We start from the raw sequence: 26,225 nt of genomic DNA on the forward strand, positions 1-26,225 counted from the left end.
CAAAGGTGGTGGGACTACAACTTCCCTCATCCCCAACCATCAGACTGGCAAGAGTGAAAATAGTAGTCCAACATAACTGGCTGGCCAAAGATCAAAGGTATCCTGTGTGGCTCTTGAAGATTAAAGTGAAGGCAATTCAAAGGCTGATGTTGATCCAGAAATAGTTCTGGGCCACCTACTTTCCCAGAAGAAGGTGAGAAGCTTGATAATTGTACAACAGCAACTAGATGCATTTCCTGATTTCCCCAGTTCAATTCAAGGGGGAACCTCGTCGTTAACATTTAGTATGCAGGAATCTGTAGTTAATCAATAAAATTATTCGTGGAGAATGAAAATAAGTTAATGACAAATCTAGTGTAAAATATTCTACAGATCAAAGGCAAAGGAGATGCAAGCACACCCTTAGGGCACAGCTTGCTTTGAAACTTAAGAAACCAACATAGAATATTGCAAATGCAATGGAAAATATCTGCTTTTTAGGCGCAGCCATAAAAATAAACAGGAATATGCACCAAGATGTCTCTTTTGTGTTTCACGTGATCTGTCTGGGAGCTGAAATAAAATGCTAGGATCAAGATTAGCTCCTTAAAATTAGTTTCTGGCTAATTTCTTGACAAAAGTATTGTGTTGCATCGTGGTTCTTATATTATGATTCCACTGCTTCAGTTTTTGTCTAATTTTAAGGAAAACCTTAAAATTAAGGAGGACATCCCAAGTAGTATAGAATTCAAATAATGAAACCCTGCTTCTACATCTGAGGTAAAGGAACTCCAGAAATGTTACTAAATGGTTGCAGGAAGCATGACCAATAATGAGAAATGCATGGCAGTTGTAAAATATAGCAACACAAATTCACAATAGGATTATTCTTCAGTGAAAATTTCATGCATTTAGTTAGCAAAGTGAAAATTTCAAGTATGTGATAGTCTTGGTGCTCTGAGCTTGATTGTTTGTTTGTAGACATTTCATGACCCAACTATGAAACATCATCAGTGGAAGTGGGGGTGGAGTTTGCGAGCAAACAACCAGGCAAACAACAAAGCTCAGAGAGCACTTAGAATTCCACAGTTCAACTCCGAGCTGCACATATTCCCTTCTATTGGAATTTCAAGAATCTCAGTTTGCAGCTAATCAGCTTTCCCTAATTTAATTAGAACTCTCATAATCCCCAACTGAGACAGGCATATTTAATGCAATTGTCCAAAAAGCACGAAGTTGAAATATTTGAATATCCTGGCCGGATAATCTGTAGGTGGCATCTCAACTGCATCCATTAAAAAAGATTGGTGATTCAGCTGTAGTAACCCTGGCTGTTATTGACTTGATAAATCATGGTTTGCTTTAATTGCAGTTTATTAAAATGCCCTGCCTGACTCAAGTTATACAGGTAGTCCTTGACTTACAGCAATTCATTTAGTGACCGTTCAAAGCAGTGGTGGGATTCAAAATGTTTTACTACCGGTTCTGTGGGAGTGGCTTGGTGGGCGTGGCATGGCTTGGTGGGCATGGCAAAATCTCCATTCTCACCCCACCCCACTAACCTGCTTTCCAGCTCCGTTCTCCTGTGCAGGGCAACCAAAGAAGACCCAGCCAATCAGCTGGGGACCCAGGAGGCAGAGAATAGAGGGGGCGGGGCCAGTCAGAGGTGGCATTTGCCGGTTCTCCGAACTCCTCAAAATTTCCACTGCCGGTTCTCCAAAACTGGTCAGAACCTGCTGAATACCACCTCTGATTCAAAATTACAATGGCACTGAAATAGTGATTCATTACTGTTTTTCACACTTAGGACCATTGTAGCATCCCCCTGGTCACATGATCAAAATTCAGATGCTTGGCAACTGGTTCATATTTATGACAGTATCGGTGTCTTGGGGTCATGTGATCATTTTTTTGCAACCTTCTGACAAGCAAAGTCAATGGGGAAGCCACTTAACAACCGTGCTACTTACTTAACAACTGCAGTGATTCACGTAGCAACGGTGGCAAGGAAGGTTGTAAAATGGGGCAAAATTCACTTAACAAATGGCTCATTTTGCAACAGGAATGTTGGTCTTGCAGTCATAAGTCGAGGACTACCTCTACGTCGTGTTTCAGAGATGGCACTGAGGCAAAACTAAACCAACCACATGGAGGTTTAGCGCCCCAGGTGAGTACAGTCTCTACGTTGGGTCAAAGGACCTTAGCAAGGTTGATGAAGGATTCCCTTGGGAGAGCTTTTCAAAAGCTTCAAAACACCTTCACGCCCTGGAAGGGATTTAATTTGGATGCTTTGCACTTGCAGTTCCCGAAGCTCGTTTATTTTAATATCTGGCCTGTGGAGTTCATCATTGTTGTGATGAAAGTTCAGCGCAATCCACTTATTCATTGGAAAGAGAGGGACAATAGAAGCAATGTAAGGATAAGAACAAAAGGAGGGGAAAGGCTGAATGGAAAACCTGCTTTCAGCCTCCTTCTGCAGACCAGGAACTACAAGCCAGCATTGCAAGAAAATGTGGTTAAAGTAGAAGGCTCCTCCTCAGACATGGAGTCAGTCAGACGTGCTGCTTCCTTCAAGATATTTCATTTCCCCACCTTCCATTTCACCACAGCCATAATTTCTTCATCAGATGATGTGGAAAAAAAAATAACCTAGTGGCTTTTCCTCCATATTTTTTTTCTGGGCATCTCTACCTCCCAGTCTCTTTGGACTACAGGTGAATCTCCCCTCTGAGAAATCACTTTTAAATCAGATCTTACCTACCAATCTAATGGGATCAGAATCTGCCTTGGTAAATCAGGAAAGGGATCTTGGGACATGTTGCTCAGCCCAATGAATTTGCTAACCTAGTGTGCAGGAGAAAGAGGAGGAGAGGGGAGGGGAGATAAAAGAATGAGAGGAGAGGAGGAGATGATCAAATGAGAGGAGAGGAGAGGGAGAGGAGACAAGGAGAGAGGAGGGGAGGGGAGGAAAGTGGGAGGAAGATAAAAGAAGAAGACCAGAGGAGGGGAGGGGGAGGAGAAGGAAAGGAAGATAAAAGAAGGAGAAGAAGAGGGGAGGGGAGGGAAAAGGAAGAAAAAAGAAGGGGAAAGAGGAGGAGAGGAAAGGAAAGGGGGAGGAGGAGGAGAGGAAAAGGAAAGGAAGACAAAAGAAGGAGAGAGAGGGGAGGGGAGGAAGATAAAAGAGGAGGAGGAAAAGAAGTCAATAGATGGGAGGGAATGGAAAAAGAAAAACAGATTTCACAATCATTAGAACTGAAAAATGTCGATATAATTATTCCCTGATCCAATCATACTGAATAAGCTAGACTGTTCTAGTCACCAACCCTTTATCCTAAGTGATAAAGCTGAGATGCTTTTTCATAGACCAGAGAGTAGGATTTGCTGCCCATAATTATGATGCAGCCCACTGAGATGATTTTAAAAGGAGACAAGACGGGTTCAAGAAGGATCAAGCTCTCAACGGGCCTTTTCCTACTTACAAAATCCTAGGAGCAGCTGGCCGTAAATACGAGGAAGCAGCAAGTAGAACAGAAGATAGCTCTCCGATCCAGGCTTGAGAGCTTCTTGAAATTCATCCTTTTATGCTGTTTTAACGTCAGACGATAACTAATCCCTCTTTAAAATAAGAATCCAGACAAGCTGATAGCCATAAGCCTCAGAGAGAAGAGGAAGCTTAAACCCAAAGCATCGCCAATTTTTGCGGGACAGAAAATCCAGTCTACATCACACAATCCTATTTCTCCTCTCTGGCTGTCAGTGTAACTTCGCTTTGTTCTGTCATCTTATATCACACTTTTTTTTTAAAAAAAGGGGTTTATCATCCACTTCAAAGGTATAACAGCAGCTTTCCCTCAGCAACAGAGTTCCTGAAGCCAAACGAAAATAAACCAGTGGTGGGTGGATGAAAAGTTCCCCCGAGAGAGAGAGCACCAAAAACAGGATGCTAAAAACCAACAAAAGCAGCCCTTCCTAAGGATTAATTCCCAGCAAGGAGGAAGAAAAAAAAAGGATAGAAATGGCAGTCAAGATATATAATCCACATCTCCCAGTTTTCTTCCAAGTTCTTTACCGGTTGTCCTCGGCTTACGACCTCAATTGAGCCCAAGATTTCTGCTGTTGGGTCAGGCATTTGTTAAGTGAGCTTTGCCTCATTTTACGAACTCTCTTGCTGCAGCTGTGAAGGGAATCCCTGCTGTTGTTAAGTTGGGAACGTGGTCATTAAGTGAATCTGGCTTCCCCATTGATTTTGTTCCTCAGAAGGTCGCAAAAGGGGATCATGTGATCCACGGCAACCAGAGGTGGTATTCAGCAGGTTCTGACCAGTTCTGGAGAACCGGTAGTGGAAATTTTGAGTAGTTTGGAGAACCGGCAAATGCCACCTCTGACTGGCCCCGCCCCCATCTCTTCTCCGCCTCCCATTGAGTCCCGGCTGATCAGCTGGGTCTTCTTTGGTTGCCCTGCACAGGAGAACGGAGCTGGAAAGCAGGTTAGTGGGGTGGGGAGGGAATGGGAATTTTGCAGTAGCCTTCCCCTGCCATGCTCACTAAGCCACGCCCACCAAGCCACACCACGCCCACCAAGCCATGCCCACAGAACCAGTAGTAAAAATATCTGAATCCCACCTGCAACGGTCATAACTACAAACCAGTTGCCAAGCATTCTGATTATTATTATTATTATTATTATTATTATTATTATTATTATTATTATTATTATTATTTAGTATTTATTTGATTTGTCAATCGCTTACAAGATACAGGTATAAGAATAAACATAGTTTTGAATACGTGAGATAGATACTTATAAGAAAAATAAAAAGAAACAACAGGACAGGGACGGTAGGCACGTTGGTGCGCTTATGCACGCTCCCTACAGACCTCTTAGGAAAGGGGTGAGGTCAATAGTAGACAGTCTAAGGTTAAAGTTTTTGGGGTTTGGGGAAGAAACCACAGAGTGACCATTATGTGACCAAGAGGATGCTGCAAAGCTTGTAATTAGAAAAAACGGTCGTAAGTTATATTTTTCAGTGCCATTGTAACTTTGGTCGCTCAACGAACTGTTGTAAGTCAAGGACTATCTGTATGTAAGGAAAATCAAAACTGACTAATCTTGTTACTGGGAGATAGCTTTTCCATATAAAAAGTAAATAAAAATCCCTACCTAAATTCACAAAACCTTTACATCAATTTACTAATATGGTTATTTTGGGGAGAAATTCCTGATGACTGTGAAATAAAGGAAACTTCAGAAACATGAGCTAGCGTTCCAGCTACCTGGGGAAAAAAATCACCATGACAGCAGCAAAAACCATCCATTGCATAAATTAAAAAAGGAGATCCTAGGTACAAGAATTCCACCCTTGAACTAAAAGCAAGGGGTATGTTTTTCCAATAATAATTAACCCGAGCATTAGATCCATTAGTCTCAGGGCAAGCTATTTCTATCCCCCTCTCTCAATTTTGTTGCCCTTGCTCATTTTCAATCTGCTTTCTATATGTGCATTTACATAATTAAAGAACATTTCCCACAGGGCCATCAGGCATGCGAAAGAAAGAAAGAAAGAAAGAAAGAAAGAAAGAAAGAAAGAAAGAAAGAAAGAAAGAAAGAAAGAAAGAAGGAAAGAAAGGAAAGAAGGAAGGAAGGAAGGAAGGAAGGAAGGAAGGAAGGAAGGAAGGAAGGAAGGAAGGAAGGAAGGAAGGAAGAAAGAAAGAAAGAAAGAAAGAAAAATAGGAGCATTTATCATTGCAGTTAGAAACTACTCCACACACTGCCGTCTGCCCCTCTGTTCCCATGATGTCACCAGTTTCTTGGGAGAAGGCATGAAGATGCTTTGTGCCTTGTGAACAACTTTGCACAAATAAGGCACCTTGCACCCTCATGTCATTAAGTTGCAAGAAAATATTTTGTGCCCTCTGGGCAGCAGTGCCGTGAGAAACAACAGTTTCAAAATTCATGTTGCTTACTTTCCGCAACTAAAAACAGTCCTAATCAAGGAGCTACCAAAAAGAACACTCTCCCACCAATCCTGACAGGGCAAGCCGCTTGTATACACAAACAGAGAGCAAACCCCACTCCCTTCCAGCACTGATGATATTACCTAGTTGGGTAATGAAATGTCTGCAAGAAAACAACCAAGTTCACAGAGCACCAAAGATTCCACTGTTTATCCTTGAGCTAAAAATATTTTCTTTTATTGGTTACAGCTCCTGACTCATCAATGGTGCTGGAGGGAACGTAAATCTGTTTGAGACCCTGAAATTCTGACTTGTTGGGAGGTTTCCAATGGGTGAGTGGCCCTTCTGTATACGATCTCCTCCCAGCTGAGAAACAAAGGGGTGATTTGTTTCTCAATTCAAAGTGAGAAACAGGACAGTCTCAGTATCATCATTTTGCCTGTCTCTGTCACATCCAGGCTATTTCTTTATTCATTTTGTACCTTCAAATCATTTTTGACTCCTAGCAACTATAACATAAACAGGCCCTGAGATGTTTTTTGGCAAAAATTTTCAGAAGCAATTTGTCCTTCAGGTCTTCTTCCTCAGGCTGAGACAAATGGTTGAACTTCTAGCTGGTTGAACTCCCGGTCTCCCAGTTTCTAGTGCTGTAACCCCTACACCAGACTGCCTTTCCAGGATATCTTTAAATTTGTAATCCTTGTGGCAGGAGGTCAGCACAGAGAGAGAAAGCTTTCGGGCTGTTTTGGGCTTCTCAGTTCACCGATCGGCAGATCGTTCACAGACAAATACGAGTTGTTTATCTTTATATTCATTTAAAAAAATCATGGTATACATATTCCCCAACTTAGCAAAGCTCCCTATTAAAAACATGTTAGCCAACACCTTTTAAAAGACAAGTTACATGTCGATTCCAATCCCAGATGACATCCTATCTAGAGATGACATGATAACAGTGTTCCAATATTTGAGGGGCTGCCACAGCCTATTCTCCAAAGCAGTGGTCCCCAACCTTTTTTGTACCACGGACCGGTACAATCCATGGACCGATCCATGGACCGGTACCGGCATCAGCACGCACGACCAAGGCAAGGCGAGCCGAGCGACCGGCCAGCCAGCCGTCCCCTGCTTCTCCCCGCCACCTTCAACTCCTCCTTTGTACCTTCTCGCGGTTGATGGGCTTTTCAGGCTCTTTCTTAATCTCCTCCTGAGTAACGCGAGACTCCACCGCCATCGGGACGGCTCTTCGTTCAGCCGCCGCCCCCTTCGACGAAACTAAGGCGTGAGGATTCCTTCAGCACCCAAACACCGCTTTCCAACCGACGACCGACAAGCTCACCCGGAAGCACTTTCTCAAGCGCCGTCGAAACAAGATGGCGGCGCCCAAGCAAAATAGGCGGCCCGATACAAAATGATCCACGGACCGGTATCGGTCCGGGGCCCGGTGGTTGGGGACCACTGCTCCAAAGCACCTGAAGGCAGGACAAGAAGCAATGGAAGGAAACGAATCAAGGAAAGTAGCAACCTAGAACTAAGATGAAATTTCCTGAGAGTTAGAACAATTAATCTGTGGAACAGCTTATCTTTAGAAGTTGTGGATGCTCCAGCACTGGAGACTTTTAAGAAAAGACTGGCCAAACGTTTGTCTGAAATGGTATAGGGCAGGGGTCTGCAAACTGTGGCTCTGGAGCCACATGTGGCTCTTTCAGCCCTCTGCTGCGGCTCCCTGTCGGCTGATCCCACCACTGGCTGGTCCCTCCCTTCCCTGTCACTCCATATTCCAGAGCAGGAGGTGACTGGGTGGGGGTGAGTAATGTCGAGTTGGCCACACCTACCCAGTCACACCGCTTGCTAAATTATTGGCTCCCGGTGCTTTCTTTTCTGTGGGAAACAGGTCCAAATGGCTCTTTGAGTGTTTAAGGTTGCAGGCCCCTGGTATAGGGTCTCTTGCTTGAGCAGGGGGGTGGACTAGAACAGTGGTCACCAACCAGTGGGCCAGGGACCACTGGTGGTCTGCGAGAAAATTTTGGTGGTCCGCAGACGAATGTCATCCCCAAAGCATCCCCCCCAAGCAATTAATGTGGAATGTGAAGGATGTGTGTTTGTGTTTATTTTCATAGTCATAATGTGTACTGAAGATGGTGTTTGATTTAGTTGTACGAGGTGCAATGACAATAGAGTAAACTAATTAACTAATCCAGGCTGCGTGGGAACACAAGGCTGCGCCGCCCACATGGCCCACAGGAACACAAGGCTTGCATCGCTTGCATCGAGAACAACACAAGGTAGTGAGGGGAGGGGGGAAAGGGCGGAGGGGGGGACTTGCCCTACTCGTGCCACGCACCTCGCCTGGCCATTCAGCTTCTTTTTTCTTCTGCTTTTGGTTGACAAAAGTCTTTCTTTCTCTCCTCCAAACTCCGCCAGAAATGAGTCTTTGGGACCCTGCAAGGCATCCTGCTCCAAGAGGCTACACTGGCACAACAAGTCTCACAAAGACTCATTTCTGGCGGAGTTTGGGAGAGAGAAAGAAAGACTTCTGCTGCTTCTGCTGTTTTCCTTGCATGAAGCCAAAAGTCTCTCTCTCGCTCCCCGAGAATAGAGCTGGAGATGGCATCTTGTGATCCCAAATAAAGAATGATCAATTGTAGGAAAACAGAGTAGGGAATTTTCCTACAGACTTTTTTGGGGGATTTTCCCAGGGTCTCTGGTCCTTGGGATTTAAAATTATGAGTTTGGTGGTCCCTGAGGTACAAAAGGTTGTCGATCCCTGGACTAGAAGACCTTCAAAGTCCCTTCCAACTCTCTTATTCCGTTATCTGGAAGGAAGCATTAGCACATTTGCTGGGACCTCTTTTTTGAGCATGGGACTATACAGTAAAACAAAAATTAAGAATTTTTGAATCTTCATAATCTTTCTTTAGGAAAGATTCCAGTCTGATAGCACCTCGGGATTGTCTTCTCTGAGAGAGCAAGTCTATTGTTCTTAAATATATTAATATTGTTAAAATGTTACTGTATAAAAGTGATTGTTTTCTGCTTAACGAAGTATGCTATTGTGTTGATATCAAAAATTCTTAACCAAGGAATCAATGAAAGTTCACAGTTCTAGTGGTACTATTAGGAAATACCAACCAAACTAAAATCACAGAGGAATTCCACTTCCTTTTTTGGACATAGAACAGCAATCAGATTATAGAACTGTAAACAAACTACAATTTACCTGTAATCTAGCCTGCAATTTATGCCTAGCATATTGATCAGTCCGTTGAGGTCTATTCAACCATAATTCAACTGTTTAGCATGTTTTGGAAATGCGGCCCCTTATTAATATAACATTTGAGACTTTTCACTTAAGTGCGATGATCATATATCAATTATTAGTGCTTTCAAGTTTCATATGAGCTTTTGAGTAAGCAAAGTACTCTCTGGTGTTTACTTTCTTGATTCTCACCAATGACCTTGCCAGGAGAAAAACATTCATTATTATTAATGACCACTTTAAAGCAAGTACAGTACCATCAGTGACATAGAAATAAATTGATTTATTTTCCCTTCCTCAGACAGGAGAGCCTATCAATCTCTTCTGTGTTTGTTATCCCAGAACCAGCCAGTTAAAACTACAAAGGAGGTTCAGGCTAAACATTTAGAGCAGGTGTCTTCAAACTTGACAGCTTGAAGACTTGTGGACTTCAACTCCCAGAATTCCTCCTCCAGTCATGTTAGCTCAGGAATTCTGGGAGTTGAAGTCCACTAGTCTTAAAGCTGTCACGTTTGAAGACCCTTGATGTAGAGGAATTTCCTAACAGTATGAACTATCAGCCAGTGGAACGGGCTGCCACATGAAACAGGGAATTCTCCTTCATTGCTGGTCTTTAATCAGAAGCTGGATAGTACTACTGCTGTCACCATGTTACTGACTGCAACTCCCAACAGCCCTAGGTAGCACAGCCAATGGCGAGGCATGCTGAAGAAGTAGTTCAGCTAGAAGTCCACAGTTCATATTGTAAAGACTCTTGCTTAAAATTATTTAAATTATACACATGTCATTTCAAATGTGAAGACATCAATAACCAGCTTTCAAATGAGATCTGCTCATAATCTGACATCCAGATCTTGTTCATAGATTGTACCAAGTCAGATTTCTTTAAATAGCATCTCTAAATAACATGACTGCTATTGTCAGAATAACAGAGTTGAAAGAGACAGTAAATAAACTGTCTTCTAATCCAGTGATTGCCAACCAGTGGGGCGGGGACATTGGACCATTGGTGGTCTGCAAGAAAATGTTGGTGGTCTGCAGAGAAATGTCACCCCCAAAGCAATTAATCCAAGCTGCGCAGGAACACAAGGCTGTGCCGCCCACATGGCCCTTGGAAACACAAGACTTGCATCGCTTGCATTGCGAACAACACAAAGTAGTGAGGGGAGGGGGGGAAAGGGCAGAGGGGGGGGGAACTCGCCCCAGTCGCCCCACGTGCCTGGCCTGGCGACCGGGCTGCTTCTTTCCACTTCTTCCTTCTTCTGCTTTTGGCTGCACGCAAGGAAAGCAGCAAAAGTCTTTCTTTCTCTCCCCTAAACTCCGCCAGAAATGAGTCTTTGGGACCCTGCAAGGCCTCCTGCTCCAAGAGCTCCTGCACCGGCGCGACAAGGCTCACAAAGACTCATTTCTGGCAAAGTTTGGGGGAGAGAAAGAAAGACTTCTGCTGCTTCTGCTGTTTTCCTTGCATGAAGCCAAAAGTCTCTCTCTCTCCCTCCCTCCCTCCTTCCATCCATCCATCCCTGAGAACGGAACTGGAGATGGTACCCTGCAATCCCAAATAAAGAATGATCGATCAGTAGGTAAACGGGGTGGGGGATTTTCCTGCAGACTTTTGGGGGGATTTTCCCAGGGTCTCTGCTGCTTTCTGCAGAGACTCTGGGAAAATGTCAGCAAGCCACCATCAATCAAAATTCATATTAATGGTCCGCAGGATTTAAAATTATGAATTTGGTGGTTGGCGACCCCTGTTCTAGTCCAACCCCCTAACTCAAGCAAGAGACCCCATGCAATTTCAGAAAATGATTGTCCTATCTCAAGTCATAACACTAATTAATGTCAGTAAATGTTTATTTAATTCTAGGTTGGATCTCTCCTTGATTAGTTTGCATCCATTGCTTCTTGTCTTGCCTTCTGGTGCTTTGGAGAATAAGTTGACCCCCTCTTCTTTGTGGCAGCCTCTCAAATATTGGAATACTGCTATCATGTCACCCTAAGTCCTTCTTTTCATTAAACAACGCCTGTTCCAGCAACCGTTCTTCGTCTGTTTTAGCCTCCAGTCCATCTTTGTTGCTTTTCTCTATATTCTTTCTAGAGTCTCAACATCTGGAGAAGGCCAGATAATTCTAATCTTCAAAGAGAAAAGAAAAGATTTATAATGGCTCCTTCTATTGAGGAACTGAGAAGGGACTATGAGCAAGCAAAAAAAAATGGTAAAGCTGGTTTGAAAGAAGCCTGCCTTTTTTTGGAAATGGCGCTCATTAACTATCAACAAACATTGCAACAGATGAAGACAGCAGAAGAAGAAGAAGGAGAGGAAGCCATCTTTAATAAATCTCAGAACTCGACCAAGAGGGAAGGAAGAGGGAAAGGAAGAGAAATAAAGGACTTAAGATTTAAAAAAACATTTAAGAAAGGGAAAAATAAGGTGCAAAATCAATATAATGATGGTAAACAAAAGGGAAGAGGAAAACGACAGAGAAGGGAAGCCAGTAAGGCAGAGGCTAGAAGAAGGGGGGGTAGAAAGGTTTGTTGGGAGAAGAAAAAAAGGAAAAGGTGGAGAAAAGCTACAAAGTTTTGAAATTAAATGGGAAAAAGGAATCTTTTTTAGGGATAAAGGATAAGTATAATTTTTGCAAAGAGATTTTGCAAGGTACATAAGATGATATTGTAGTATTGTATTAGAAATAGAAAACTTAAATGGCTTAAGAGTTGATAAGAGATTAAAATGTTGAAATGTTAATAATGATTGGTTTTAAAATTTAATAATATGAGGGGAGATTTAGAATATTGAGCTTTAATTAAAGAGTTTAATAAGATTATGGTATTGATATTATTATAAAATTTTTATTATAGTATTTGTTTTTAATATTTAGATTTATTGTTTAACTATGTATTTAATTATTCTGGATGTATTATTCAGTTAGAATGTACCAAGCAAAATCGGATTGGGTATTGGGTGTTATTTTAAAGATTAACTTGATTAATTTAGTGGGGAGATAGAAAGGCATCATACTCTGATTAGTGATTTCAGGAGAAATTTCTTTTTTTTAAATAAGGAATGAGACAAAGGTATAATAAAGAATGGACAAAAGAAAGAGGTCATAGAATTGTGAACTTCTAGGTATTCTTATTACTTCAACTACTCTTTTAAGGCTTAACAGCAATCGATATCTCAGAGCAATTTAGTTTTGTTACCATGTTACTTTATTACAATAAACAGTTGTCCAAACAGTTGCATGCAGCTAACAACTGCCCCTCTTTAAACTAAACTATAACCAAGTTTAAACCAAATTGCCCTCTTTTAAACTAAATTTGCATGACCTCTGTAGATGCCATATACTAAATAATAAGTAAAAACTCCCTTCTTTAGGGACTGACATTTTAATGGCACTGAAAAAGTAACCTTAGAGCAGGTCCTCACACTTACCACTAACAATGTCTCCATGGTTATGTGATAGAAATTCAGGCACTTTGCAACAGCCAGGCTTTTATAGGTAATCCTCGAGTTACAACCATTTGCATAGATAGATAGATACTGTGTTTCTCATATAATAAGGCCGGGTCTTATTTTGTTTTGAGCCCCGAAAAAATGGCTAGGTCGTCTTTTCAGGGGTGACTTAATTTCCCTCCCCACTTGCATCTTCAGGCAGGCGGGTGGCGACGGCTTGGATGTTGACCTCGGCGTTGGTGGGGCACTTCGTATCGGGGTCAATGCAGGCAGCACCATATCCGGGTGTGCAACAAAAGTACTTCCTAACGGCAAGCCCCCCCACCATTCCCCCCCATTTCGCATGTTTTAATATAGGCCTTAATTTGGGGGGAGGGGCTTAATTTCATTTCATGCCTATAAAACATGCTGGGACTTCCTATTGGGGGAGGCCATATTGTTGGAGAAACAGGGTAGATAGATAGATAGATAGACAGATAGATAGATGGATAGATAGATAGATGATTGATAGATGATAGATAGATGATAGATAGATAGATGATTGATAGATGATAGATAGATAGATAGATAGATAGATAGATAGATAGATAGATAGATAGATAGATAGATAGATAGATAGATGATGATAGATGATAGATAGATAGATAGATAGATAGATAGATAGATAGATAGATAGATAGATAGACAGACAAATCATAGAGAGATGATTGATAGGGGATAGATAAGATAGATAGAATAGATAGAATTCTTTATTGGCCAAGTGCGATTGGATACACAAGAAATTTGTCTTTGATGCATAAGTTCTCAGTGTACATCCAGGGTGTCAAACTCACGGCATCACGTGACATATTGGGACTTTTGTCCCCTTTGCTAAACCGGGCAGGGGCGGGGCCAGCACATGATGCATCTGGCCCACAGGCCGCAAGTTTGACACTCCTGGTGTACATAAAAGCTATAAGTGATAACTTATGATCATAGTCAACATAAAAATATATTCATCATAAATCAGCAATCAACATAAACCATACTAGGAAACGAAATAAAACAATATAAACCATCAAGATACAAACAATAAGATAGTCAAAGTAGAAAAGGGTTAATACAACCTTACTAAATAGTTGAACAGTGTTGTGGGAATTATTTGTTTAGCTGAATGATGGCATTCGGGGAAAAACTGTCCTTGTGTCTAGTTGTTCTGGTGTGCAGTGCTCTATAGCGTCGTTTTGAGGGTAGGAGTTGAAACAGTTTAAGTCCGGGGTGTGAGGAGTAAATATTTTTACAGCCCTCTTTTTGTCTCGTGTGGCCTTCAGGTCAGTGGTGGGATTCAAATTTTTTCACAACTGGTTCTATGGGCGTGGCTTGGTGGGCATGATGTGGCTTGGTGGGCGAGACAGGGGAAGGATACTGTAAAATCTCCATTCCCTCCCCACCCTACTAACCTGCTTTCCAGCTCTGTTCTCCTTTGCAGGGCAACAAAAGGAGACCCAGCCAATCAGCTGGGACTCGGGAGGCGGAGAACAGATGGGGGCAGGGCCAGTCGGAGGTGGTATTTGCTGGTTCTCCAAACTATTCAAAATTTCTACAACCGGTTCTCCAGAACTGGTCAGAACCTGCTGAATGCTACCTCTCCTTCAGGTCCTCAATGGAAGGCAGGTAAGCTACAATGGCACTAAAAAAAGATGAGTTTGATCATTCTTCAAATTTAGGACCCTTGTTTTTTATTTTTTTATTTTGTTTATTTTATTTGGTTTGTCAATTGCTTACAAGATAATAGGTATTAGTAAAAACATAGTTATGAATATATGGATACATATAAGAAAAATAAAACAACAGGACAGGGATGGTAGGCACGTTGGTGCGCTTATGCACGCTCCCTACAGACCTCTTAGGAAAGGGGTGAGGTCAATAGTAGACAGTCTAAGGTTAAAGTTTTTGGGGTTTGGGGAAGAAACCACAGAGTCAGGTAGAATATTCCAGACATTGACCACTCTGTTGCTGAAGTCGTATTTCCTGCAATCAAGTTTGGTGCGGTTAACCTTGAGTTTGTATCTATTGTTTGCTCTTGTATTGTTATGGTTGAAGCTGAAGTATTCATTTACAGGTAGGACATTGCAATGTATGATTTTATATACTATACTTAGATCGGACTGAAGGCAGCATAGTTCTAGGTTTTCTAGGTCTAGAATTTCAAGTCTGGTGGCATAAGGTATTCTGCAACGAGTAGAGAAGTGGAGAACTCTTCTTGTGAAATATTTCTGGACTTTCTCAACTGTGTTAATATCAGATACATAGTGTGGGTTCCAGACTGATGAGCTGTATTCGGTTGGTCTAGCAAATGTTTTGTATGCTCTAGTTAGTAGTGTAATATTACCAGAGAAAAAGCTACATAAGATTAGGTTAACAACTCTTAATGCCTTTTTGGCTATGTAGTTACAGTGGGCTCTAGCACTTAGATCATTAGAGATGAGTACTCCAAGATCCTTGACAGAGTTTGGATCATCAACAAGGTCTTGACTATTCAGCTTGTATTTTATTTTCTGACTTTTTTTGCCAATATGTAAGACAGAGCATCCTCACAGTCATACGAACAAAATTCAAGCTCTGGCAACAGGCATGTATTTATGACAGTTGCAGCATCCTGAGGTCATGTGAACACCATTTGTGACCTTCCCAGGAAGCTTGTGATAAGCAAAATTAAAGGGGGAAGCTGAATTCACTTAACAACCACCTGGCTGTCAATCAATATGTATGATGTTTCAGCCTCCCACTGTCACTGATTGTGGTCTTTGCAGCTGCTTTCCCCAAGCAGAGTCTTGGAGAAGCCCACAGTAAAATTTTGCGCCTGTGACATCTCACTTAATATCTGAGTCGCTCAGCAACGGGGTTGCCAGTCCCAATTGTGGTTGTTAAGCAAAGATTACCTCTTGCCGTGCAAAGGCAGCGTACAGCTGGGGCTCTGAGTGCTTCAATTTTTATAGCATCTTCTCTTCAGCCCACACAGCCCAGCATCCATCACGCAGGGACTCACGAATGACGGTCGTTTGCATCACAACAAAATTCATTCATACAAAACCTCATTGGCAAGAGACATCAATGCAACAGATTACATATTTCTTCCTACAAGTGGGTGTACAAAGAACAGAGGGCTTTGAAGTTTAACTTCACTGTTGGATTACTCGTTAACTACCTTTTTTTAATATACAGCAGATAAGATGACAGATTAATGGGTTGCAAATAGATTTGTAGAGATTTGTGGCCCTCTTTTGCAAGGGGGGTGAAACTATTATTACTGTAATACATCTATCAATATTCAAATAGGGGAGGACAGTATAAGAATATGTGCTTTTTTTAATGCACATTTTTAAATGCTCTGTCTAGTTTTCTTTTATCTTTGTATTTCATTTTATTTTGATGTGTGCCTTTTATTTTTCTGAATAAGATACAGCCATTCAGTTCAGAGTTACTGACTTATGACTGTTTTTCATACTTATAACCATTGCAGCATCCCCTTGGTCACATGATCAAAATTCAGACTCTTGGCAACTGACTCATATTGATGACCGTTGCAGTGTCCCAGGATGACGTGATCCCCTTTTGCGACCTTTTGATAAGCTAAGTCAATAGGGAAGCCAGATTTATTTAACAATCATCTTACTCACTTAACACCTGCAGTGATTCACTTAAACAATCACTTGAAAAGGTCATGAAAACAGGGCAAGACTCACTTAACAAATGTCTCGCTTAAGTGACAGAAATTTTGGGCTCAATTGTGGTCATAAGCCGAGAACTACCTGTGAAACCACATGCCAATAGAGATCGATGCAACCGAAGTCTCTCTTCTTCCAAGGGAAAGTGGATGCACAAAAAGCATTTGGTAAATGCTGACTCCCAAACTTTCTAAACGTTTTCTGGACAGACAGCAAACGAAAAGCAAATTAAAAGCAAATAAATACCTTGCAAGGAAAATATGACCACCAGATCATATTTATGCAGGAGGCAGTTTGGAAAGAAATGCAAGAGACAATACTATAAGTCCAAGATAATTCCTTGGAAAATTTGAGGGGAAGAAAAATGGAAAATCCCTTTATGAAGAGCAAAGACTCACCTGGTCCTTTCTCCTGATTCTGACAGCTGCCAGAAAGGTAGCTCTTGAGAAGGCCTGCAAGGAAGACAGGAGGACAATGGCTGTCTCTGAATGTGAAGGTTGCACAGGCATCTTATGATGATCTAAGACGCCCTCAACTGACCTTTCCTCGGTGAATTTGTACAACCTTCCTTCGAAGCTATCAAAAGCAGTGATTCCCACCTTCTGGAAGAATGTGCCAAATGCTCACAAAAACACATGACAGAAGGGAAAGAAAGCCTTCATCCACATCCTCAATGTGCAATCCATCAATATCGTCATACGATATCACGATCCCATCGTTCGATATTCTTTAGGTGCAAATGCAGCATTTCCCTTCCCTGTTCTCTCTCATTCAGTGCTGTCATTCTCGTGCTACAGAGAACTATTTTTATTTTTTTTTGAACTATTACCATCTGGCAGACGGTACAGGGTAATAAAAACAAGGACAAATAGGCTGAAAAACCACTTCTATCCCAGGGCAGTAACTCTGTTGAATTCTACTTTATAGTGCAATATCAATGCAATATCAGGGGTTTTCAATTCAATTGTATAGAATGCGAAGGATGTGAGTTTGTGTTTTATTTTTATAGTTATAATGTACATTGACGTTGGCATTTAATTTCATTGTATGAGGTTGTAATGACAATAAAGTAAACTAAACTAAACTAAATTAAGATATATCTAGTTAGAGCGCTGTTTCCATGGTGCTCAAAGTAACTTCCTTCCATGGTTGCATTCACACGACACAAATACAGGTCATGTTCAACTTAGAATCATTTCTTTAGCGAACATTCAAAGTTATAACGGCATTGGAAAAAACAAACAAACCAGTCCTCGCACTTACAACCGTGGCAGTACCCCACACAGTCACATGATCAAAATTGGGGCGCTTGTATTTACAAAGTTGCGGTGTCTTGGGGTGATGTGATCACCATTGGTGACCTCGTGTGTCCAATCACACTTGGCCATAAAAAATTCTATTCTATTCTATTATCTTCCTACAAGCAAAGTCAATGGGGGAAGCCAAATTTTCTTAACAACAGCCTGATCTGCTTAACAACTGCAGTGATTTCTTTAAATAACCTTAGCTGCAAAGGTCATAAAATTGGGCATGACTTACTTAACAACCACCCTGCTTAACAACAGAAATTCTAACCCATTTGTTATTGTAAGTCGAGGGCCACCTGCAATATGTAGGTTTGTTTATTTGCTGATAGCCTATGATTTGAATGAAGACTGGAAAGTCACTCCATACAAAACTCAAATGTCTTGTTTGCTTCAGGGAATTAAAAATCTTGCTGGAAAAGGTATGGATGAACCAAAATTTCCCAGTCCCTTCTTTTAACTATCACTTTCAGGACCGAGATTGCGTTGTTTTATGCTAATGCCAACCATAAATTGCATGTTCAGGTAACTGACCATTTCTTTGCATTGGATTTATTATCCCAAAGGTCCCTTTTTTTCAAGAGGCAACTAGACTTCCTTTGTTTTTCCTTGAAGATGTTTCACTTCTCATCCAAGAAGCTTCTTCAGCTCTTCTCAGAGCTCAATCCATTCTCAGAGCTGAAGAAGCTTCGTGGATGTGAAGAGAAACTTCTTCAAAAGAAAAACCAGAAACTCCAGTTGTCTCTTGAAAAAGGACCTTTGGAACAACCATGACCTGGATGACTGAGAATCTCCATAGAGATTTGATCTATTAATTACATGCCCCCAGGTGAGTGTTGATTCTTTACGCATAGATAGAATTTATCATTCTTTGCATTTAGTGTCCTTAAGATAAAGCTTCCAAGCTGAGGTCAGTTCTAGAAATGTACATAGGTAGCTCCTTGCAATTTTATTGCAATAGAACAGAAATCATTTGCTAATAATACCTGGTCTAGTAATTAAGGCTCCAGAGTAGAAAAGAGGAGACCACGAGTTCGAGTCTTGTCTTAAGACACAAAAGTCAGCTGTGTGATTTTTGGGCCAGTCACTCTCTCTAAGCCCAACCCTCGCCACAGGGTTGTTGCTGTTGGGCGAATAGGAAGAAGGTATGTTCACTGCCTTGAATTACTTGTAAAAATAATACAGGCAAGATACAAATAAAAAATACTTTCTTCTTCGTCTTTTTTCTTAATTTAAGCAAACAGTTCCCTAACCCTTGCCAACTTTGCTCATCACTCTAGATTCTTAGGAGAGTGTTAATTGAGGCTAGGAGCAGCATTTTTATAATTAATATCGAAAGAGAATTAGGAGGGGGGAATGCAATCAGACAGAAGTCGCATTCAGTTTTAGATATCTAATGAATATTGGATCCACTCTTCCAGTGTCTCTGCTCTTTCCCACCAGCTGATCCCAGTGCTCAGCTCAGCACCAGCTGATGTCGATGTTCTCACCCATCGGCCACACTGCCAATTCCCAAACCAGGGCAAAATTACACCCGGAAAGATGCTGCGGCGCTAAATGTTAACACAATGCAACACAATGCCCTCAAATGTCAAAGGGAAAAAAGGTCTCTTTTGCTTGAGCACTGTTTGTCTGTCAAAGAAGCCACAATCGACCACAATCAATTCCCATCTCGGCTTCCTTCACAAACCAGCACCTTCGGGCACACCTCAAGCCAAGCTTAGTGTGTGTGGGGGGGGCTCCTTGAGTTGTGGGGTGACTTAATGAAGAAATCTGGGGTTTGTTATGTCCGCCCTGGCTTAGCAGAATGGGGGGTAACCAGGTTATATAGGCTCTGGTTACCGGGGTCATTCATTCTGGGCACGTCTGAATGGGGTGGGGTGGGGTGGGGTGGAATCAATCTCTTTCGGGAACAAACCAGCATCGGATCGGGGTTGGGTTGCTCCCAGACCCGGGTTCAGGTCCCACAGTTCTGCCTGCCCCTTTCTTCTCGGCCATGCCTCTGCCCAGAACCCACCCTCCGTTGGGGATGCCCCGCTCTTGGGCTTCCCAGCTCCGATCGTCGGGAGGGGAGGCTGGAAGACTTGCGGGGACGCCTCGTGGAAGCGGAGAGCGAGAGAGCCCCGGGAGGCTGGCGGGCTCCCCTCGCATCCTCCCGCGTCCGGCGTGGGCGCCTTTCTTTCTTCCTTTCTTGCGATGCCCGAGGCGCCTTTCTTACCCCGGGCTCCGACTTGCAACTCCTCCCGGGGGAAGCGGGAGAAAGAAGAGGCTACTCACCGCCCCAGGACGCAGCCCTGCCCGCCGGGGGGGTGGGCGTCCAAGCGAGCTCGTCGGTTCCTCTCTTCTCCTGCCCCGCCGATGCTTTGGGGGAAACCTCAAGCGGGCATCGCCTGCCCATTAGGCGCGCCGTCCTTGCTGCCTCCTCGCCCCGAGGGGAGCCCAGCAGCCCCTCCCCGTGTCGGGACCTCGCCGCTGCCTCTTCCAGTGCAAAAGCCGCCGCTGCAGCAGCAGCAGCAGCAGCAGCAACAGAACGCGCCTCCCGGTGCCCGGCCCACCTGCATGACGTCATGGGAGGCCTGTCAATCATTGGGCAGCCACCTGCTGTTAGCTCGGACTGGTTGCAACTGGGGTGGAGAGGGAGGGCGGGGACCAGGCGGCCAAGGAATGTGATGGCTGGACACCATCAAAGCTGATACCAGCCAGAACATAGACCCACTCAAAAAAGTCAGGGAAGATTGGAAGATGTGGAGAGAACTGGCGCACAAGATTGGACAAAGAGTTGGACACGACTGAATGGATAACATCATCATCCTAGGAGCTGGGTTGGAGGTTAGCTACAGAGGTGCGGGTGGGGGGGCGTGTGGGGTTGGACTAGATGATCTACAAGGTCCCTTCCAACTCTGATTATCTGTTATCTGTTAGGTGGTATTCAGCAGGTTCTGACCGGTTCTAGAGAACCAGTAGCAAAAGTTTTGAGTAGTTTGGAGAACCGGCAAATACCACCTCTGACTGGCCCTGCCCCATTTATTCTCTACCTCCCAAGTCCCAGCTGATTGGCTGGGTCTTCTTTGGTTGCCCTGCACAGGAGAACAGAGCTGGAAAGCAGGTTAGTGGGGTGGGGAGGGAATGGAGATTTTGCAGTAACCTTCTCCCGGGAGTGGGGTGGAATTGAGATTTTGCAGTATCCTTCCCCTTCCATGCCCACCAAGCCACGCCCATGTAGTAAAAAAAAAATGAATCCCACCACTGGTTAGCAAGCCCACGTTCAAGACCCGAGTGCTGCCTCAGGGCAGGGTGAGCTTCTGTCCTTTGCTCTAGCTCCTGCCAGGGATATGTAAGAAGCCCCCAACTGGGTGTCTTCTGGGCAACGGTGATGGCACTGGGTAATCTTTTCGACCTGGAAGCACCGAGGTGTTTCTGACACAAATGCCACCCTCGTCATCATCTTGAAAAAATGACATATAAAGAAGATGGAACAAATAAACTCTTGCCTCAAAGGGTAACACAATTAGATAGCTATTTCAAATTCCTTTAGCTCAACTCAACACTAATTTGTGAAAGAGACAGCTTCACAGCTCAGGAAATTGGCATAGACTCTCGTGAAAATTGGAGAAGTCTTCTAAAATACACTTTTCTCCAGTCTGTTACCACCTGTCTTTTGGACTTTAGCTCCATGAGATTAGGGAGTTGAGTTGACTATCATCTGGTGATGCACCCAACAAGGGGCGATATGAAACGGGCAGACCCTTTCGTCCATCAATCATGTAACCTGGTTCAAACATCATGGTATTTGTTTCAGTTTGGCATAATTTTGTGAGAACTTGGTCATTGTGGCTCACAAGCTATGGTTTATGGATTAGTGTGCTGTGAATACCCTGCCAATTGGAGTATCACTACACTAGCAAAAACAAGGAACAAATTACCAAAATGTATGAAATCTTTTGATGCAAAATATGTCAAGTTAGGCTGCTAACTGATGCTAAAAATGGAGAACATATTATACCGGTGATGAAGGACCTGTACCAGGGGTGGGATTCTACAGGTTCGGACAGGTTCAATAGAACCGATTGTTAAGATTCTGCACAGTTCAGAGAACCGGCAAATAATGCCCCTGGCTGGCCCCGCCCTTCGCTCCCCTCCCCGCCCAGTCAGTCCTTATCACACATGTGCAACATCAAGCACATGCCCAACATCACTGACTGCATTCTCCATGCCCAGTCACTCCTTAAGGTATTTCTTTCTTTTTTCTTCCCGACGATCAGCTGTTCTGACGATCAGCTGTGCCAGGATCCTGCTGGCTTCGCCCAGGTTTCCCTGAGCCCCAGAAAGTAAAAAAAAAAATGGAGCGTGTGGGTGGCGCTACAAAAAAAAAAGAATAATAAGAAGCCACGCCCACCCAGTCACATGACCACGCCCACCTAGCCACGCCCACAGAACCAGTAGTAAAAATATGTGCATCCCACCCCTGACCTGTACCATTTGCTGAAATTGTTGTTAGAACACCAACTTGCGTGTGTGGTTGTTGTGAGGAAAAGGAAGGAATATTAGGTATGTTCACTACCTTCAGTTACTTATAAAGTAATAAAGGCAGAATAAAAATCAAATAAATACATATACTTTTAAAAGGGGCAGCTTTCAATTATACGGTGGTGGTGCCATCTTACCTTTTTTTTTTCACACACACACACACACACACTCTTATAGACATCCCTGGATTAATTTAATCTGTAAATTATCAAACAGCTTAGAGATCTGAGGACCACCTGTCTGAACATGAAACTTTTAGGACATTGAAAAAGGATAGAAAGTGTTATTTTAAAGATAGCCTCACTTTTTGAGTTTGCTGGGGCTTCTCTGCTGCTCCTAAATTAGGGGAAACCGTCCATCAAAAACTTCACGATTGCCTTCCTATGTCTGGTTTTGAGAAGATCCCAAGACCTTCATTTTTAAATAAGCTTTTTTAAAGGTTATATTAATGAATAGCCATTCTAAACACCTTTAACAGCCGTCAACTCTTTATGCTTTATTTTTATTTTTGTAATGGCTAGTCACTTGGAGTACTCTCTACTCTGTACAGTAAAGCATGAAATACATCAAATGGATAATTGAATAAATTATAAACAGCACCATTGTCTTCTTTTTCTCTTTGTTGTCATTTCCGTGGAACTGATGCACTCATCCTTTTGAGCAATCTGCTCCATAATGAAGGTATCTAGAAACACGTCAGAAATAATAAGTTGTTTATAATGGCGCTGGAAGCAGTTTTGTAAGCTGCATTTTCCTTAACATTGATCTATTCTGAATAACAGAATAACGGTTGAAAGGGATCTTGGAGGTCTTCTAGTCCAACCTCCTGCTCAAGCAGGAAACCCTACATCATGTCAAACAAATCATTGTCCATTCTCTTCTTAAAAACCTCTATTGTTGGAGCATTCACAACTTCTGGAGGCAAGTTGTTCCACTGGTTAATTGTTCTCTCTGTCAGGAAATTTCTCCTTAGTTCTAAGTTGCTTCTCTCCTTGATTAGTTTCCATTCATTGCATCTTGTCCTGCTTCAGGTGCTTTGGAGAATAGCTTGACCCCCTCTTCTTTGTGGCAGCCCCTCAAATATTGGCACACTGCTTATCATGTCACTTCTAGTCTTCCTTTTCATTGAACCCAATTCCTGCAACCATTCTTCATATGCTTTAGCCTCCATCCCCCTAATCATCATTGTTGCTCTTCTTTGCACTCTTTCCAGAGTCTCAATATCCTTTTTAGGCCATGAATGCAGCATTCCAAGTGTGGCCTTACCAAGGCATGATAAAGTAGTATTAATACTTCACGTGATCTTGATTCCATCCCTCTGTTAATGTAACTTAGGATTGTGTTTGCTTCTTTGGCAGTTGCAGCACACTGTTGGATCATATTTAAGTGATCGTCCACCTGTTCTACCTGCTCACTTTTGTGTTTTAGAAATGACTGGATGGGCCCTGGTGCCTTCAGTTTTTAGTTTCTCGCCATTCTTTTATGGTATTTATTCTGCCTTGCATTGGCAAATAGGCCTTCCCATAAAGCATTGTAGCAGCAACATTTCCTAGCAAGACCTATCTATTCGCCAGAACAAGGTCAGTATTAAAATGTGGCAAATCTGAGGTGGGAAGAAGGCAACCCTTTGTGGCAAGATCAAAGCAATAAAAATAATATTGATTTGCGCTGTTTCGTGCTTGATATTCTCCCGCTTGCATTAGAACACATAAAAATGAAACTAGATTTATCAACTTCTTATCCAAACACCCTACCTAGTATAGTATTTTGATATACTGCTAATAAGGGCAGTAAAGTGATATTATTTCCTATCTGTGAAAACGTTCTGCCTTTCTTCTTTCTGCTCCTGCAGTTTAAGACATAACAGCAAAAAAATAATAAACCAGCTTTGGAGAAAAGCAATGTGAAATATAAATGGCTGAATTTTCTCTCTCTTTAACATCAACAGCTTTATACACTCACTGAAAACAAAGTGCACCCTTACATGCTCTAGAATGGTTTCCCCCAAGGTCCCAATTAAACAGGATTGCATTACAGCAGCCTTAATGAATATTTGAGAGGTTTGTAGACGAGACCGAACAAGAGAAGGCAAAAACAATGAGATGGTCTATTTCTGTGCTGGTTTCCCGTCATGTTAGGGTGAATGAGAACTGCATAGACGACAAAAGGAAAATGGCACAAGAAGCTTGCAATATGATGGGCCAGATAACGGGTATTTGTCCCAGGTATATGCCTAACCTGTTTGCCTTCTCCCCTCCACACTGCTGAAATGAGGAGCTGCATTGCCTACATGCAACCTGGTATTTAGCTAGGTTTTGATGAACCACCTAAAAGTGCACTGATGATGTTACCTAGTTGGGTAACGAAATGTCTGGAAGCAAACAACTTAGCTCAGAGAGTATCAAGGACTCCATAGTGGAACCTGGCTAGAGTCACACAATATACTATAGAAAGTTAGCACCCACCCTTCTCTTAGAAGAATGAAATTTTCTAGGAAATATTTAAAAGGCAAAATATTTCCCCTAAAAGATAAATAAAAATCTTAAAAGAAACAAAAACAGCCTCAGCTCCCTGCCCCCAGCAGATATTTTGGTGCCAGCCTATCTACAAGACAAAAGACCTTCACCCTCAGGACATAATAGGATTAGCCCTCTACCTATCTAGCAGCAATGCTCACCCCATGGCACCTGGGGATATTACATCATCCCAAGGTTCAACCAAACTTGATTCAGACAAACATGCCTCCACATGGGAGTCTGACAACAACCAATAGAATACAATTCTTGCACAGGAATAGGAAGCTCAAGGGCATGGCCCAAGAGTGGGTATAAATACCGCCCCCCCTCCCTCAAACCCATGTATTCTGCTGCACCAGGACATCAAACCCATATGGTCCTGTCCACCAATAAACCATCTTTCCAATCAGCCTCCATGTTTCCAAGACTTACTTTCTCCCCACTTGGAACTGAACCCAGATGGATATTTCTCCCAACAATATTAAGAGAAGAAAGGCAAGTTGGCTGACCTTGGGCTACTCATTCTCCCTCAGCCCAACTCACCTCACTGAGTTGTGGCTGTGGAGAAAATAAGAGGAAGAAGGAGCATTAGAATGTTCACTGCCTTGAGTTATCTGTAAAAATAACAAAGGAGGGATGCAAATAAATAAATAAATACATAAAAATTACTAAGAGAAGGGTGGGCATTAGGCAACTCACTTCCTTCAATCTGCATTAAACCCTGTGCTTTGTTGTGGGCCTCAAAGCAGCCTGAGATCACACTGTCAAAATTCAGAGTCCACGTTATTGATTTTCAGTGGAACAATTTAGTTATGTGGGATACAGTGTCTCTTAGTAAGGGAGCTCATTATTCATTCAAAAGGCCAAATCAATCCCAGAGTCATCATATCCTTGTCCAAATTTAATCTCTATAAAACCAACTGTGTGGCCCTGAGACATTTATTTCAACTGGCGCTGCAGCCATATTGAAAGACTGAGGGGCTAGATGTTGTTGCTCATGTCTCTCTTCAGAACCTCTGAGAAGGTTGAAGGGCCCTCAGATGATACATTTCCTGTACTTTCTTCATTGTCAAGAGTGACAAGAACTGGAATGAGGGAGCCGGGCAGGCAAATATGAACAAAAAAAATATTTCCTTGTCATCCCTGAAGCATAGAGAAGAAGAAAAACTTAGTTCTAACTTCTTCTGACAAAAGATTATACTGTATCTCTAGGAAAAAATCAAACATTGGAGATTGTTTGGGCTTTTTTTCCTTGCAATGTGCTATTTCTAGATTTCAACTAGCACTGTAGGAGCTCCAGATCCAGATGTGAGAGGTTCTCCACATGGAATAGACCATCTCAGAGGATGGCCCCCAAAAAAGCCTTAATTTCAGAATGTTACTACCAACCTGCCTTCAATCGAGGACCTGTATACTGCACAAGTCAAAAAGAGCGCTGTGAAAATATCTACAGACCCCTCACATCCTGGACATGAACTGTTTCAACTCCTTCCCTCAAAACGACGCTATAGAGCACTGCACACCAGAACAA

At 42.6% G+C, this 26,225-nt stretch overlaps 1 protein-coding gene across 2 annotated transcripts in view; it reads right to left on the reverse strand.

Moving 5' to 3' along the window:
• MAPK4 (mitogen-activated protein kinase 4) overlaps positions 1-20,185 on the reverse strand; it is a 112,762-nt gene extending 92,577 nt beyond the window's left edge. Inside the window, exons 1-2 of one of the 2 annotated variants that reach the window (XM_087958637.1) lie at positions 19,929-20,128; positions 16,746-16,799 (exon numbers count right to left, since the gene is read on the reverse strand). The gene's annotated coding sequence lies outside the window, so the exon portion shown is untranslated. Of the gene's footprint in view, positions 1-16,745; positions 16,800-19,928 lie in introns of both variants that reach the window. The other variant, XM_026666304.2, reaches the window with a different exon arrangement.
• Between the last annotated feature and the right edge of the window lie 6,040 nt (positions 20,186-26,225).

The sequence above is a fragment of the Notechis scutatus genome, chromosome 2 (assembly GCF_049901735.1).
Source record: "Notechis scutatus isolate UNSWTSFEM ecotype Mainland chromosome 2, rNotScu1.2, whole genome shotgun sequence".
Classification (NCBI taxonomy): domain Eukaryota; kingdom Metazoa; phylum Chordata; class Lepidosauria; order Squamata; family Elapidae; genus Notechis; species Notechis scutatus.